The sequence below is a fragment of the Tamandua tetradactyla genome, chromosome 9 (assembly GCF_023851605.1).
Source record: "Tamandua tetradactyla isolate mTamTet1 chromosome 9, mTamTet1.pri, whole genome shotgun sequence".
Taxonomy (NCBI): domain Eukaryota; kingdom Metazoa; phylum Chordata; class Mammalia; order Pilosa; family Myrmecophagidae; genus Tamandua; species Tamandua tetradactyla.
The window spans coordinates 57,943,238-57,960,452 of record NC_135335.1 but is presented as its reverse complement, the minus strand read 5'-3'; the positions used below and the strand labels follow the sequence as shown (position 1 = coordinate 57,960,452).

The window sequence follows — 17,215 nt, the reverse complement described above, 5'->3', positions numbered from 1 at the left end:
TTCTGCCCTTTTTTATGAAGGCTTACTGACCATACATCTTTTTGCTGTAACTTAGCTCCAGAGCCGCACCTAGCACAACCAAATAAAACCTGGCTGATTGCAATTCAAGTAACTTCAGGTCTGCACTATTAAGGATGGTGGGGTGGGGCTGCTTGAGGACTGGTCACTGGGGAGTGCTCTGGACAGCCTGGGGAAGACTAGTAGGAGGATGTTTGGATTGTGGGTGAGAGAAGCTGATGCTCCAAATTAAGGTGCTAATCATGGGAATGGGGAGGAAGGTCTGAAATGAGTTTGACAGAAGAGTCACGTGATCCTTGATAGCTCATCTTCCTACTTATTTGCTTCAGGAGACACTTTGCTTATTAGTTTAATTTCACTTGATGTATACTCTTTTCATTGATCTCAAGCTCATTACAAGTAAATTTCCCCGGTAAATGATGAAGTAAACTAAGGCACAGCAATTCATGCTTCTAAATCCACGTAGGATGAATATTGTTTTGCAAACTATATTTCTAAAGGAACTTATTTTCCCCCAAAGTTCTATTTCCAAAGATGAAGTAACACAGAGGACATTAATAAGTATCAAACATACCGTTTTAAAAAGTACAGCCATCTTTTGGTTATAGACACTCAAATTGTATACAAGGCTTGATGTTAGAAATTAACATTTAGTAAACCATAAGGATGCTTTATCCATGTGCCACAAACCATCTGCATTTCCTCTAGGTATTCTAAAACTCTTTTAAACTTAAGCATGTTTTCGTTTCCCCATAGTATACTCACATGAAGACTTGGGCTATTTCTGGCACACTGTTTTTAAGGAAATTAGGTTGCAAAAAGATACATCTAGAAATATAACTATAAAGCTTAGGCAAAGCCTCCCAGAGTTTTAGAACTCTTTGGACTTTGGAATACCCAGCTGAAGTAAAATATAAGGTATTTTTATTAATAGGCCCTAATTAAAAGTTAGATAAATAAACTCTTCTAAGAAAAAAAAGTATGAAAAATGACACACTATATCAGTGAAAGCGATCACTTCCTGTTGATTAGATGTCCTGCTTGTTGTTACTGAGTCACCGCTGTAGCTCCTAATGGGTGGACTTCCACAGGTGGAAAGATGTGGTTCTTACCTGCAGGATGAGCTCACAAGCACTCCAGAGGTGACCAGGGATATTCACCTGGACAGGTGAGGGCCAGGCCTTTCTTTTTGCCACATGCCAAGGAACAACAGGCAGTGGCAAAGTACATGCCTCACCTCCAACAGTGGAATCGTATGAGGGGGCCGTATTGGGTCTGAGTCCAATCTGAGCCCTCGGCTGCTCAGAAAGGGGGAAACTCCATGGGGTAGGAGCTTGAGAGGGCAGGAGCCCATCAGGTGAGGACCAGAAACCTGTTCTCTGCACAGTGCCCATTTAAGCTCATTCCCATATTTGAAGGAATTATTTTCTTTCTATTCTTAGTTTCTGAGCTGCCCTTTTTGAATCAATGGGCTGTGGAATGCTGCCGAGGGACTGGGTTGCAACTCCAAAGAGAGTGTCAGTATAACTTTAAAGAGGGTTTGGTGAAATCCAAGGGATTTGGTAGGGGCTGATCAGTTCCCTGAACTCTCACCTCTTGGAGATTCTTCATTGTGGAAACTTCGGCAAACGTCGCAGTATCACCTGTAATCATAATCATGAGGCTTTCAATTACTTAAAATATATGAGCTAGCCAATCTCAGGGAGACAGCTAACTTCACATCTTTGGCCACTGTAATGGGTTGAATCATTACCCAAAGATAGGCTCAAGTCCTAACCTGGATCCCATGAAGGTGGCCTTAGGTGGAGGTAGGGTCTTTGAAGATATTAGTTTAAGTCAGGCCAAACTGGGTTAGGCTGGGTCCTAATCCGCTGTGACTGGTGTCCTTATAGGAGAACATTTCAGATGCACAGGAGGCAGAAAGACGGAGACAGACTGGAATTGGGCTGCCACAAGTTAAGGAATGCCAGGCACTGCCGGTCACCACTGGATGCTGGAGGGAGGCATGGACAGATTTTTCTGAACACCCTGATTCTGGACTTAGAGCCTCCAGAACTGGGAGACAATACATTTCTGTTACTTTAAGCCACCTAATTTGTGGTACTTTGTTACCATAACCCTAGGAAAGTAAGACAACTGTGTTTAAAAAAAAAGAAAACAGATGGGCTGATCAGATTTTTTCAGTTCAAAATGCCTTGAATCTCGGGGCGGGGGAAACATGGGTAAACAGAAAACCCCTATGGAGGCTGATTACAGTGTGTTTCTAGGTTCATTTGTAGGAAAAGCTGATTAAGGTTTAATGTCAAGAGGCCATGGTTTCCAGATTGAGGTTTTACATAACTCATGCAATCCTATCAGGTCTGAGACATGACAGAAATGCAGGTTTCTCTTGATCTTAAGGAGAAGCTCGATCTCTCTGGAGTGACGTCCTCTTCGGTCCCAGCCCCATACCTGTTGTTGGAGATGGCACTTTAGAGACGTGGCTGAAATTCAAGCACAGGGAAGGGAAGAAAAGACAAGACAATATTGGTTAATTAGTTCAGAGACCTAAGAGATACATGAAATCCCCCAAAAGAAATTAAGGTGAATCAGGAAATGGATGGCTTTTTTCAAGTCACATGAATCAGTGCCCCAGAATTCATCATTTTCACCAAGTGCTTAGCTGTTTTTCCCATTCTTTTACGTGCAGTTTTGGGAAAGCTGTAATTTCATTTTTAAAATAGAAAATTTCTGTTTAAAAATTATTACTTTGGTTTTTTACAGTCTAAAGAGAAGGCTTAATGAAAACAGCTCTTCAGTGAGCAATGGCTTTTTAAGAAGAAAAAAAGTTACTTAGGTAAAAGAAACACCTGTGGATACTTTCAAGTAATTTCATTTGTAGAGTGCCTCTTTATGTCCTTATTTCATCTCCAGATTAAGAAACTATTTCTTAAAAAAGTTAAGGAACTTTCCCCAGGTCACAAGGCAAAATCATGATGGCAGCTCAAGTTTATTTCACTTTAAACTAAGGATGCATTCTACATTGTAACTAAGTTTCTTCCCTCACTGATCAGTAATTCATTATCACTAAAATATATATCTGTTTAAGGATGCTACTGTGTAGCCTGTAAACAATATAAATGCCCTATCCCCTCCTCCCACAAAGTTACATAATTTACAGAGTTAAATGTTATCAGCTGTCCTGAATCACCCAGTAGAAGCTATTTTCCGCCCACTGCTCTGCTCTATAGGTCTAAGAATTTTTTTCTAAGTTGTAAGTGCCTTTAAACTTGTTGAGAGGCAAGGACAAGGATTAGCTAAATATATCTGGGTCCTAATTTCTGTCTCCTGTGGCCTCAGCAGCTACAGGCTCCACAGGCCCACTGACCCCCCAAGGCTGCAGGGTTCAAGTGCACAGGCTGCCCTCCCTAATCCCCTCTGCCCCCAAGAGGAGCAGCCAGGCAAGCCCTTGGCCAGATTTCTCCTCCCTGGGAGAACTCCAAGGTCTCCGTGCCACGTAGGCAAGGAAACTGGAATGTCAGGAATGGAGCTACTGCCCAGCGTGCCAGCAGAAGTGCACAGAAGTGCAGAGAAGTGCAGAGAAGTGCGGGAGCCTGGGGTGCTTTCCAGAGAGACCTGCCTGGCTTAGGATTTCCTCCCGCTTTCCTAAAGCAGACTCCAGTGGGGCCCTCAGTGCCCAGGGCAGCACCATCACCAATGCCCAAGCCTAGGCATTTGGGGCATTTGGGGTAGGACTTTGATGGAAATTTTCAGAATTGCTTCAATTTAACTTTTCTAATAAAAAATATTGGATGTCAATTTGTATTCCTGTCATCCCTCTCTTGAATCTGCGTGGCCACTGAGGGAGCTAGTAAACACTTGAGCCAGTAATCTGTTTTTTTATTTTAGATACGAGCTCAATGGCACCATTATGGGCATTCTAGAACTTTCTGTGTAACAGAGCGTCCCATCAACAACCCGCCATGGGCTCTAGGAACATATATTTGAATGTTGGCTTAGGGAGGTCCTTCCAGAGGTGGGTAAGAGGAGGCAGGGTAGGGGGGCATTATGCGTTTTCTTCCCCAAGATGCCTTAATGCCACCCCTGGAGGCAGATATGGGGTGGAGGGGGGAAAGGGCCACAGAGGCTGTCCTCCACCCTCACCTCCACGCGGAGGGAAAGAATTACCCGCGGCCCTTCCCACTCCAAACCGGAGTTTTAAGCTCCAGCCTTAGACTCCTAAAGTTGGCCTTATGCCCTTTCACAGTTTTAAGTCGAGTGGGGCCGAAGCCCTCCATCGCCTTAGGAGGGACACAGTTGCATTCAAGTATCAAGTTATAGGAGACGTCTTGAGAGATCTTTTATTCGCGTTTCAGTGATAAACCCTTTCACCTGAGCACTCGCCGGCCGAGGCTGAAAGATCCTGCAAAAGTGCACCTTCAGGAGTTGTCGCCCCGGCAGGCGACAAGTTGACTTTGTCCACGAGAGGCTCCTGTCTTAACACTAGCCCCGACTTCTCGAGGACCCCAAGAGCTGGACCCTTGGCTCCTCTGCTTTGTTCAGCCCCCTCCCAGGAATTCCTCTGAAACTGCCCAACTGCCTTGGAGGCTCACCCCAGTCGGCTTCTCCCAACACCCGCAAGACTCTCGGTCTTCTTTAAGGAGTTTCCAGCTCAGCGCCCGCAGGACGTTGTCACACAAGAACAAAATCACTAAGTCCGAGTCCCGGAGGTCCCCGCCCGCACCCGCCACCCCACGGTCCGACTCAGTCGTAGGCCCGGCACTTACCTGGAGTCGGAGCCGGCAGAGCCAGAGCGCCACGTCCCGAGTCCCCGCCCGCGCTGCCTCGGGCCCTTTATACCGCGCCCCCCTCTCTCCCCCCACCCCCGTCCCCATCAAAGTAGCCACATCTGGGCGCGGCGGGGCGGGGGACAGGGGAGCCGCAGAAAGTCTCTTCGAAGCGGGGGAGGGGGAACCCCAAAAGTCAACGCTCGGGCGAGCTCGCAGGAGCGAGGCAGCGTGCGCATCCTGGGGTGCAATGGGGCGCCCCGGGAGCGGAGGGGGTCCGGGCCGGGAGAAGGGGCGGTGCTGGGGGCGGGACACGGGGAGGCCCGGCGCAGGGTGGGGCGCTCGGGTTTCACCCGCTCGGGGAGGGAAGGGGCGGCACGGGGGCGGGGCCGGGGCGGGGCGAGATGGCCCTGCGCTCCTCGACCGCGCGCCCGGGCTGCTCTACTCGCCGGGAAGGCGGCGCCGGCGGCGGCTGCTCTCCGTGCGCCCCGCTACCGCGCGCTGCCCTCCCGCCGCCGGTGGGCTCAGCTGCCCTCGCCCGGCCGCGGCCCCCGGCCCTCCGCTTGCCCCGCGCGGGGGCAGCCTGGCCCGGGTGGCTCTTCGCGGGGCTCTCTCCACTCCCACCCGCGGCTGCCCCGCGGGATTGCCTCGGGCACCCAACTTTGCCATCTCCCCGGTTGCCCGTGTTGGACTCACGAAACTGCCCACTCTCCTTCCCCCCCAGGCCCGGCCGCGGGCAGCCGGGGACGGGGCGCCTGGCGGCTGAGCGGGCACCCCCAGCCCGGAGCGCAGCGAGCAAAGGGCGGCTCAGGGAAAGCGGCCGGGGGCTACAGCGGCGGCTGCTGCCTCGACTTCCCTCACCGGGGAGCCGGAGAGGACCCTCGGAGCCTCTGGATGCCCCGCGGTAGGAGCGCGCCCCCCACCTGGTGAGAAATCTGCCGCCGGTCCCCGAGGCCACGGGCTCCTGACTGCGCCGCGCTGCTTCCTGGGACCCGGGGGCCGCTCTGGCCGGCGAGCGGGTGGTGTGGCTCTCTGACAGGGTGTGTTTGCGGGCACCTGGTCGGGGCGGCAGCCCTGGGGGTGGTGGTGGTTCGTTTGCGGGATTAGGAACCCCTCCCCATCCATCCGGTCGGGGGCGGCCACCGTTGGGCTAGTGCACGGCCTGGAAGTTTGTGTCCCCGCTTTTGCTGAGGTCCGAGCGCTCCGAGGAAAGGAGCGGGAGGGCGAGACGGGACCCCTGCCCGGCGCATCCCTGCGGCGCGCGGTGCAGGGCTGGGGACGCAGCCGGCGGAGGGCTAGGGTCTGGCGGCGGGGGCTTCGCGATCCCGGGGCCGCCCCCTCGCTGCCCCGCAGCCTCGCTGGTGGAGGCGGGTTCTCCTACTCCGGTGACTGGGGTTTTGCGGCGTGCGTGAGAAGCGAGAAGGCAGTGGGACTTGGACTCAGCTCCTCCCCGCGCTTTGGTTAATGAGGGAGACTGAGGCTGGGACGGCCCTGAACGCCGCGGCTGAGATGAGGGAGTGCGGAGAGGCCGCCGGCTAGGTGGGCTGCAGCGAGGCCCCTTGGGTGGGCGTCTCTTTGCCTCTGCGCGGATTTCGCATCCCCTGGCTCAGGGTTTCGGCGCCGGCTGCAGATGCGGGCCTCGGATCAAGGGGACTGATCCTCCCGAGCTGGGTGGGAAATCCGCCGCCAAGGAGTGATCCCCCGGATCGCTCCCCGCAGCAGGCCGGCCTAGGCCTGGCGCGGTCAGATCCCGATTCCCGGGGCTTTGGCGGGAAACGCATTCACCTCCTCGCCCTTTCCTCGCTTTGTACCTGGATACAGCTGTCCAGAGTTGTTGGGGTTTAACTTTCGGGCGCCTGCGGCGTCCTGGGGATCCCCGGTAGGGGGCGCTGAGAGCGAGCGTTCAGAGAGGGACAGAAGAAGGCACGGGCAGTTACCCTGTCCTGGTAGAGAGCGTGGAGGTCCCATTCAGCAAGCAGCTAGGCCTGGAAGCAGCCCTTGCAACAATTCCATGTGGGGTGGGGTGGGGTGGTGTTGGGGGAGGGCAGCTGACCTGTTGGCCGTAGAGAGCTGTCAGCCTTGCTAGTGGAAGGGACGGAACGGTGATTGCTTACCACAGCTCCTCCAAGTAGAAAGATTTCCAGAGACACATGTATCCACGCAAATTTCTCCCGTCTGTGCATGTCTTCCTCTTTGTGACTATTGCGTTTGCTGAGAAGAAAATTGAAAGTTAGCAGAGATTGTGTGAGTTGTATTTAAAACAGGCATAATGTTCTTTTCGAGAGCCCATTAGTTAAAACATTGGACGTTTAACTGTTCTTGCATCTTATTTTTAAGGGAAAAGAAAAGACACAATTAGCGTACCCAGAGGAGCTCTGTCATAATGGCCCAGTTTCAAAACAGCAGCTATGCTATTAATTAAAGAGTGCGTCTTTCATAGGGAGACTCAGAAAAATATAAGCAGACTTTATCAGGAAGAATCAGAACAACTCATTTGAATTGTAAATTAATTGCTAAAAGTGCAAGTTTTATTATTTGAGGTTCACTGTTTCTGTTCAAGCAGATACTGCCTTCAATTCATGCCTGTGTTTACCCAGAGAGAAGATGGATTTTCCCCCCAAAGATGTCCGTTTCCATGTTTGTTTTAAATGCAAATGCAGTATTAAATGCAATGGTCTGGTTACCTTGTGACAGATTTCTGTGTCTTTCCTCAAGAAAGAGAAAAAGTTGTAAAAACTTTTGTCATGAAGTAGCCTTGCTGACATTCACCCCAAGTATTTGCCAACTCCCAGGAACAGTGAAGTGTAGAGCCCGCATCTACCTTAAAATGCTTTTAAGTTATAGGTACTTTTCTTAACAAGGAGAATGATAGTCATCTCATGCCCTTTGCTAATAGCACTCACTCAGTTGGTTGTTTTAATGACAAACAGCTGCAAGCTCCCTGCTGCAAGCAAAGGCCTTTGGTCTCCTGGGTGGTAAAGTTTCTCTGTCCAAAAGAAGTTTTTGAAATGTTCAGAATTGAGTAAAAGTAAATCCGTGTACTTCGCTGTCCTTTTCCTTTAAAGTTATTTTTTTTTTTTTTTACCATGTCTACAAGGAATGAGACAAAGAAACTCACAGTGCACTGTTTGGTTGGTACAACTTGGTGGCCATGTGCCCCAAATGCCTGTATGCACATTTCATGCAAACTTGTGCACAGAGCCCCATATGTGGATTTGCAGTAAAAAAAATTTTGCTCCAGAGCCATGCAGTGTGCTCTAAGCTTCTTGCCGGGGAATTGGTTAAAAGATGGGAAGAAACAAATTTAAAAGTAACAAGCCTTTCAAAACTGTGTTGTGTATTTGGTTGCTCAAAATCACAGATGGCCAACTCCTCGCAACTATGTCCACCCCTCCTGGTGTTAGAGTTTCTTATCTGAACTGTTGCATAGTTTCTATTAGTTTGGTGATAATTTGTAAAAATTTCAGACGTCCAAGTTTTGTCATATAGGCATTAAAATTGAGGATTTTCTTAGGGTTTACTAAGATTACAACTCAATCACAAAGAAGAGGTTTGGAATTCCAGGTTGTACAGTGTGCAAGATTGAGCCAATTGCTTAGTTTACAATATACCACAGTCAAGGAATCCATTTTTGTAGTAGTATATGAGAAAGTATTTAAGAAAAACATTTCTATATTCTGCTTTAAATTCTCTATGGCTCTTGATTCTAAAATTATACCAAATTTGTAATTGAAAATGCTTCTGAAATTGTTTCTATGGTTACCCAGACACATTGCTTTGTATATCATTATAACACTGAGGTCACAGTTTTTTTATGTTTAGTGTTAAATAATTTCTGAAGTGTAAGTTATGGTGTCTAACAAATTGAGTTACACCAACGTGTGCAATGTGGAACTTTGTGCATTTCTGCCCACCTGCAGCTATTTGCAGGTTTGTATAGAGTTAAATCTTTTCTTGAGTGTCAGGATGAGTATATATAAATGCTTTAACTTGTTTACACTATCTTGCATACATTGTAGACAACACTGACATTTTCACTTATGTTCCCAGAAACCTTTTTAAATGGTGATGCAGAATTCTTTTTGGAAACTACTGGTTTTTAATCACTGAGCTTGTTGCCCTGCAGAAATGATTTTCCGTAGATAGGGGGCAATCTGCTGTCTCTAATCCCAGCACAAATTGTATCATCACAGCGATTTATTCAGTAGGGGAGGAGCAGCTCATTGGGAAGCAGTTCGAAGAAGCAGCTGTTGGTATGTTTGGCAAACATCTCACTTATTTCTTTGCTGAATTTGTCAGGTACTGGCTATCCAGATACACGAAAGTGACTTCTGACAACAAGAAAGTATAGAAAAAAGAAATTTAAAGTAAGCTAGCATAGCATAGATGAATTTTTCATTTTCTATGACCCTACCCAAAACTTCATCCAGAATCTAAGCCAAACAAAACAAAGCAAATGAAGACTTGATCCTAGAGACAGTAGTGCATAATAAGCAATTTTTTTTAAACTTACATGTATTGACACATTTAATCTTTACCATCTAAAAGATTCTAGAGCTAAGAAAACCTGGCTCTGAATTTCACGGAGTATTTTGAAGCCAGGCAACTTCAAAGGCAAGTTATATTTCACCTGGGGCATGACGTTTAAAATAGGATTAAACCGACAGTGGGTTCAAGAATACTGAAATACTTCCCAAAGGAATTGTTGTGTTCTTCTTTCTTTCTTTTTCTTCTTTCTGTCCAGGAGTAATGGTTGTTTGACAGGAACAAAGATGAGCACACTTTCTATATCTTTCCTAAGTTTTAAAATGTGTTGACATAGAATTATCACATTGAGAAAATATAAAATCATTCTATTTTTACTATTTTTCCCCAGATGTAGTAGAGTTGGTTTCCTAATTAATATTGACAAACTATACTTTTAAAAGAGAATACATTTTCTAGGCAGTAGATTTCTTTTATTTCAAGAAGGCCATGAACTCAAAAATCTTTTATCTTCCCATCTTTTATTCATTATTTGTTGATGTACTTCTGTGGAATTGGCTAAACTAGAGTTCGTGTAGAATGATGAGGAAGCATACACTGGAACAATTTTATTTTATGCTGCATTTTTATGTACATTTGAAAGTAAATCACATTACTGCAATGGGTAATTCAATTACAGATACATATGATAAATAACCAGGAGAGTGACACCATCAGAAGCCAGCTCTACTGGACAAATGGTACCATATTTGCTGAGATGTGAAATTAGATAAGTTATAGGCAAGTGACAATCAGGATTGACCTAGGATAAATTGTTCACAGGAAATAGAGCCTCTTTTATTCAGTTCCTATTCACCCAACATTTGGCAACAATATATGGTGGGCCTATGAAAAGACAAGCAGTGTCAAAAAATATATGTGTGGAAGAAGAAATTTACTAAGCAGCTGTCTAGTCTGCAAAATCATAAAATGGCTAGCACTCGGCCAAAACCTCTGTTCTTCTGAATCATGGAAGAGATGTGGTCCCCACAAACTGACTCCAAATGAAATTCCACACAAAGTTCTCTTTCTAGTAAAAACCAGAGATGCAGTGCCTTGTGGAGAGAGGACCCAAAGCTGCCCCATTGCTGTTCTCAGCTGGCTGCAAGGATGCAGCTGGGCTAGCCAGCAGTTCCCAAGCCTGGCTGTGGAAAGAGAACACATTCTGGAACACCAGAGGATGGGGACATTTATGGTCGGGCATCCTGTAACCAAATGGATCTTAGAATCACAGCTGGCTTCTGTGATTTCTTTTACAGGCCTGAGATTTAGATCTGCTATAAAGCTTTACTGATTGTAAAGCTGAGAACATTGTTTGTAACTGAGGGCATAAAGCAAAATCATTGTTCTGGATGTTAAACTTCACTCCTCCTGCAGATACTGTAATTAAGCCATTGTTCATGCTGGTTGGCGTCAAATATAAACTAAATAAAGATTTGCTTCTAAAGTACCTATCATTGAAATTTCCTTACGCATTCTAGCTGTTGACTGTCCTTTTCAAAGAAGGGGAGAGAGTTGCAGGAAAGTTGGCTATAAGAATGGCCCCAAAGCTGTGTTCAGCAGAGATGCTTGCCTAATAGTCTTGGGTTTGGAAGTTGGGAGGGGTATCACCTGGGATTAGGCACCTGCTAGCAAGGGAGATATCCTGCGGGGACAGCTGGGACCTTGATGGAGAGATGGCAGCCATGGCTGGAAATGGGAGGTGTCAGCAGGAGCAGTTAACGGTGGTCTGCTGTCCCGGTGTTACTATTTAGAAGGAGATAGAATTCCTGAGCCCCATGATGGGTACCTGGGCAGAATAGATGGACTTGGAAATGGCCAAGAGCCAGTGGGGGTCAGAATCCCATGTCTACATCCATGGGACCAGATAATAACACAAAGGGATAATAACATAAAGCTCATTACTAGGACTGGCTTATGATGTAGAGAACTGTTTGAAGGAACAAAGCAAAGGTTTGTGAACTTGGAAAACAATGATAGACCCAGGCAAAGGTGACCAGCTGCCTGCTGAGCATGGGTTGAAAGCTCATCACATTTCTACTTCTTCAGCTAAGGTTTGGTCGTTTTGTCTAAGGATTTGCAGGTGGGGAACAATCTTCTGTTGGGGGAAGGATTTGCACCAGAGTCAGAAAAGTAATAGGGGAGTCTAATAAAGCCTTAGGTGTTCAAACTGCCCTGACCTGGCTCATCCTCTCCCCTACTTCAGAGTCCAGCTCAACGGCCTCCTTTCCAGCCTCAGGGCCTTTGCACATCCTCTTCTTTCGCTTGGAGATTCTTTCCCTTCACTTGACTTGTGCTTCCCATGTTGCTGCTTTGAAATCTTTCTCCAGTGCTCCCTCTTTAGAAAGGCATCTCCAAATGGCAGTATTTGAAATGGGGTTCCCTCCCCTGTTTACTGTTCCCTGAGGCTATTTTTTCCTTTGTTTCCTCTTCATGGCATTTTGCACAACCTCAATGGTTGTATTTATTTCTTAGAAGTCAATTGAAAATCTTAGCTCAGCAGACAGACCTGTTTTGTTCACTGCATGTCTTCAGCAGTGCCTAGAACAGTACCTGATATATAGGCAACTCTCAATCTATATTTGAGGAGTGAATAAATCAAAGAATGCTCTTATGTCACTGAAATATAGTTCCTAGATAAAAGACTATGGCTTAAGTCAGGCTTTGTGGGGTTAAACATGGAAGCGAAACACTATATATATATATTTTTTGACTTTTTTTATTATGTAGTGTAACATATATACAAAACAAAGAAATAAAAAAAAGCAATAGTTTTCAAGGCACTCTTCAACAAGTGGTTACAGGAGTACAAACAAGCCCAGAGTTTGTCATGGTCTACTGTACGATCCTCTCATATTTTTCCTTCTAGCTACTCCAGAATATGGGAGGCTAGAGGGCTTAAATACTTTTTTTATCATCACAATAGACTTTTTGCCCTTCTTTTTTTTTGTGAAAAATTACATATATACTAAAAAAGCTATAAATTTCAATGCACAGCACGACAATTAGTTGTAGAACATATTTCAAGCTTTGACATGGGTTACAATTTCACAATTTTAGATTTTTACTTCTAGCTACTCTAAAATACTGGAGACTAAAAGATATCAATTTAATGATTCATCATTCATACTTGTTTGTTAAGGCCTATCATCTATGTATAATTCCACCATTACCTTTGATCTTTCCATACCTCTCTTTAGAGTTGTTTGGGTTCTAAATTTTTGATATTGGAAGGGTTTGCCACTAATTTGGGGTAGGGAGATGGAACTATCTGATGTTCTGGAGAGACTGGGCTAGGTTTCAGGACTTATCTGGACCAGGGACCCATCTGGAGGTTGTAGGTTTCTGGAAAGTTACTCTAGTGCCTGGAACCCTTGGGGAATGTTATATGTTGCCCTAGGTGTTCTTTAGGATTGGCTGGAATGGTCCTGGTTGGGGGTTGGCAGGTTATGATGGGTAGCAAAGTCTACCTGAAGTTTGTGTAACAGCAACCTCCAGAGTAGCCTCTTGACTCTATTTGAACTTTGCCACTGATACTCTATTAATTATACTTCTTTCCCCCCATTTGATCAGGATGTAATTGTTGATCCCACGGTGCCAGTTCTGGATTCAACTCTGGGGTCATCTACCATGTCTCCAGGGAGACTTTCACCTATGGATGTCATGTCCCATGTAGTGGGAGGGCAATGATTTCACTTGTAGAGTTGGGCTTAGAGAGACTGAGGCCACATCTGAACAACAAAAGAGCCTCTCCAGAAGTAATTCTTAGGCATGCCTATAGGCAGTCTAAGCTGCTCTGCTACCTACATGAGCTTCACAAGAGTAAGCCTCAGGATCTAGGGCATCACCTATTGATTTGGGTATCCCTAAAATTTGACACAGTATCAGGAGATTCCCTGATGGTAAGGTTTACTAATTTCATATTCTTTGCCAGTACTTTTTGATTAACTGCTTAATATACCTAGGATATTTCCAGGCATTACAATAATCTATACAGGATTAAAGGACCTCTTTCTTATTCTGTGCTTCTGTGTTTCAGTTGTTCATATGAGCTATACAGATAGGTTGAATTAGATTATGCACTACAGAAAATTTCAGTTCCAGATAAATAAACCTTTCTTCCATTGGTCGCAAAGAGTCTGTGTAGTTCTCAAGTATAGACAGTCTTCCTTAACCCTATGTTCTGAATTACTTTAACCCCAACCTGTTCGACTTTGTTCTTGTCTCTAAATATCAGGTTATATATATAAATCAGCCTCTCAGAATCCAGAAATATTAATCACCACTCCGGACTTAATGTGTCTGCTCTAAAAGCTTGCAATCTAGGCCCCAAAGGTGACCAGACCATTGTAGTTCTTTTGTTTCTGGCTCATTTTGTCTCACCAAATGTCCCACATGTTCATTCACATCATTGCATGCCTCACGACTGTTATTTATATTCTTTATCTGAGGGAAAATGCTTCAGGTACCCCCAAACTGATTTAGTCACACATCCTTGAAATACAAATGCCTTTGAAAGCCACGGGCTAACTGTGTATTTCATATATCCTAATACAGGGCTATTTGCACTGAATGTAGATGATTGTGAAATGAATTGATGGCCTTGCTTGACTTGGAAATTAGCATAGAAATACTTTGTATGTATTAAACCAAAAAATTGAAATTCAGGGTTGTTTTTGCTTACTTATTTAAAACAGCACGCCCCTGCCCAGGGGAAGAAACAATTCCAGGAAACATGTTGTATCTTCATTGCAGACTTTCATACATTATAGAAATTTTAGAAATTGTAGTATATTTTAGAAATATGGTGGGTTTTCTTATTTTATTTCTACAATTAGGGTAGTAAGCCCTAGCCGCTTAGTGGCTTTATAGGTTTAATAAACTGAAGCAGTTGAATAGACAAACAAATGGGGTATATCCATGCAATGGACTACTATTCAGCAATAGCAAGAAGCAACTTGATAGGTGCTGGAATATGTGTGACTTTCACTATCACAATGCTAGGTGAAAGAGGCCAGTTACAAAAGACCACTTATCACATGATTCCATTTATATGAAGTGTTCAGAAAAGGCGAACCTATAAAAACAGAAAGTACATTAGTGATTGCCTGGGGCTGGAGATGGGACTGGGAATGACTGCTAGTGGGCAGGAGGGATCTTTGGGGATGATGGAAATGTCCTAAAACTGAATTCTAGTGATGATTGCACAAATAATAATAGTAATAGTAAATATAAATTTATTAAGAATCACTGAATCATACACTTACAACTAGGTTAAATTTTATGGTAACTTATATCTCAATAAAGCTGTTAAAAGAAAACATATCTGAAACATAATTCTCAAAGTTAGATTAAATTAAGCTGCCTGTGGCCTAAAGACAGTTCTTGCTGTCTTTACTGGAAATTGTATTCTGTGCTTCTGTTATTTTTATGAAGGCTAGTGCTGAAGCCATTGGGTGCTGATTCTTTACAATTCTTTGATACTGAGGCCCTTGTAAACTGTATCAGAGCTGCCACCACTACTATGAAAACAAGGAAACTCAGTTACTTCTCGATGAACCCAAATAAACCAAATAAAATCAATCTAATCAGCCAATCTAGGCACTAAACGGTTGCTGTACCCCTCTACTGTTAGAATACATTTCTTTTCTGCCAGTTTTATTATGTAGGCACAGCTCAAGGGGTAGAGTTTTGGAAACACAGAATCTCATCATTGCTCTCCTCACCAAATGGTGCTGCTATCTTTTAAGGGAGGGAAAGTTCACAGGGCTTTTCTCTGTGTCCTTGTAGACTTTGCTTTCTTAGGAGGGTCTTTGCTTCTGCTCGTGAGGCAGGCAGTTTCTAGTAGCCAGACCCAGTGGTAGAATGTGGAATTTTAAAGGCACAGAGCCTGAGAACTTTAAAGTGAGTGCTTTGCCGCCTTCGAAAGAGAAGAGTCATAGAATCACTTCTAGCTCTTTCTGTTCTGCTTTGGCACATTTTGCAGTTAAGTGTAAGCCGAAAATAGGTGATGGGTAGAAATGCATGTGAATTGCCTCTAATATCTATGCTCTCTGGTTGTTGTCTACCGCAAGTGAGTATCTTCAGCTCTGCTCTTGTTTATTGCGGCTTCCATCTGTTTAGTGCTTCAAAATCCTCTCTGCCTCCTGCCAGGGGGCTTCCTCAGCTCTCTCATGAGCACTTGCTTTCCCCACACCAGTTGGTTTCCACATGGTGACTTTCCGTGGGAGTGTTTACTTTGGCAGAGTCAGTCGGGGCTCCAGATACACCAAGCATGGCTTTTGGGATCTGACCGAGGCCAGGCAGCCTTCAGGGCTCATAGACATTACTTTCCGTTACTAACAAGTATTTTTATCCAGCCCTCTGATATCTCAGGTGAGTATTTTAACGTTTGATTTCCTCAGTCCTTTCAGTTATATGTCCAAATTGAGAAGGACAGTTTTAAATCTTAGTGCAATAGTTTTATTGACCTTTTACCGAAGTGATTTATAACTAGCTCATTGTGAATTTGACTCCTCCCAGATTTGTGCACTAACCTAGAAGCAAATTAGGAGTAACATGTATAAAATGACCATGTTTTTCCTATTATTAGCCTTAAATTTTACTTACCCAGGGTGAGTACTAAGGAGTTATTTATGAGATTGCCTTAATATTTCCTTTTGCTTTTTAGATGGCAAAAGGGCGGGTTACATATTTATCTTTGATGTCACGTTTGATGGTTTTCTTTGGTCAATAAAGCACTGCTTAGGTGCTTTTTTTATGTGGTTTTGTTTTGATTTCTTTAATTTCCAATAAGCTAATGTTTTTCAGATTTCTAGGATAACTGGTAAGTCATTCTGTTAAACAGATTGACTGGGTCCAGAATTATAGAAATTTCCATGTTACCAGGACAAATATTTAGCTTTGAAACAGAAGGAATGGAAAACTACCCAATTTTCTCTTGTTTTAAAATCTCCTTTAGAGTAATCATTGATCTCTATTGGTTCTGATAGTTTGAGTTTATCATAATTAAGGTAACATGTCTTATTATGTACATAATTATGGGAAGACATTGGCCTAAGGGATGTAAATGCATAAGACCATTACTTTTCATGATTTTTGCTTTTTTCCCCACCCATTTCCTTTTCTGAAAAGCATCCAAGTGTTAACATCAAACATTGATCTTGGAGACTGTAAGATGTATAGGATCTTAACTTCATCCTGGCAGTCCAGAACCCAAGGAAGAGACTAGGAGGGCAAATAAGGTGCAGTCTTTTGATTCTGCTGGCATGCCCTTTCCTCCAGTCCTTGCCCTGAAGTTTAAAACTGAAGGTGTCAGTAGAAGGAGAATGTCTCTAAAGTTTGAGCTAGGAGTTAAAGGAAGATGTTTCATTTAAGCTTATATTTTGGGGCTGTACATATAGAAGAAAGATCATGTTTTATAGAGCAGGCTTCCAAAACTCAGTGAGCTCTTGCCTAAGGCAAGGTGACCAGATGTCTGAATTGGAAAGGAGAATTCTGGATTAATTCTGGATTGTAGTTTCCTGGCCTTTCTGATAAGGTTGCTCCCCAAATATCCTTTAATGATTTTCCCCCCTAAAAGAGGGATTCTCTCTGTTCTTTTTTTTCCCTTCCTATTATTACCTTCCTCTGGTTAATTTCTTTGCTCATCCTGCAGTCTTTTAATTATATGTTCCTCCTTCACCAGAAAGTTTTGATCCAAGTCCTGCTAGTGTTTGTCTTCTAATGACCCTTCAGTTTCCAATTAGACCTAGTTTACTAGTTGCTTGCTTTCTCTTCCCCTTCCCTGTTTAGCATCCCTTCTTTGCTTCCCCACCAAGGAAAGGGGGTTTTACCAGACTTTGCCTCCTGTGCCTGACACTGTGTGACCTCACTAGTGTTGTTCTTTTGGGTGTGCAGTTGCAGAG

At 44.5% G+C, this 17,215-nt stretch overlaps 1 protein-coding gene, 1 long non-coding RNA gene and 1 other non-coding gene across 6 annotated transcripts in view; 1 reads left to right on the top strand and 2 right to left on the bottom strand.

Annotated features, from left to right (window-relative positions):
• The window catches only part of SEMA5A (semaphorin 5A), a 574,926-nt gene that overhangs the window by 20,190 nt on the left and 537,521 nt on the right, over positions 1-17,215 (top strand). For 2 of the 4 annotated variants that reach the window (XM_077116837.1, XM_077116831.1), the window contains exon 1: positions 5,366-5,710. The exons of 1 other annotated variant lie outside the window; for it this stretch is intronic. The gene's annotated coding sequence lies outside the window, so the exon portion shown is untranslated. Of the gene's footprint in view, positions 1-5,365; positions 5,711-17,215 lie in introns of those variants that run through there. One more of the 4 variants, XM_077116833.1, reaches the window with a different exon arrangement.
• Positions 2,291-5,058, bottom strand: LOC143647151 (uncharacterized). The gene is made up of 2 exons (XR_013157877.1): positions 4,785-5,058; positions 2,291-2,501 (listed from the first exon to the last, which is right to left on the bottom strand). It is a non-coding gene; the product is annotated as an uncharacterized LOC143647151 (long non-coding RNA).
• LOC143647519 (small nucleolar RNA SNORD123) lies at positions 2,601-2,670 on the bottom strand. The gene has a single exon (XR_013158138.1). It is a non-coding gene; the product is annotated as a small nucleolar RNA SNORD123 (small nucleolar RNA).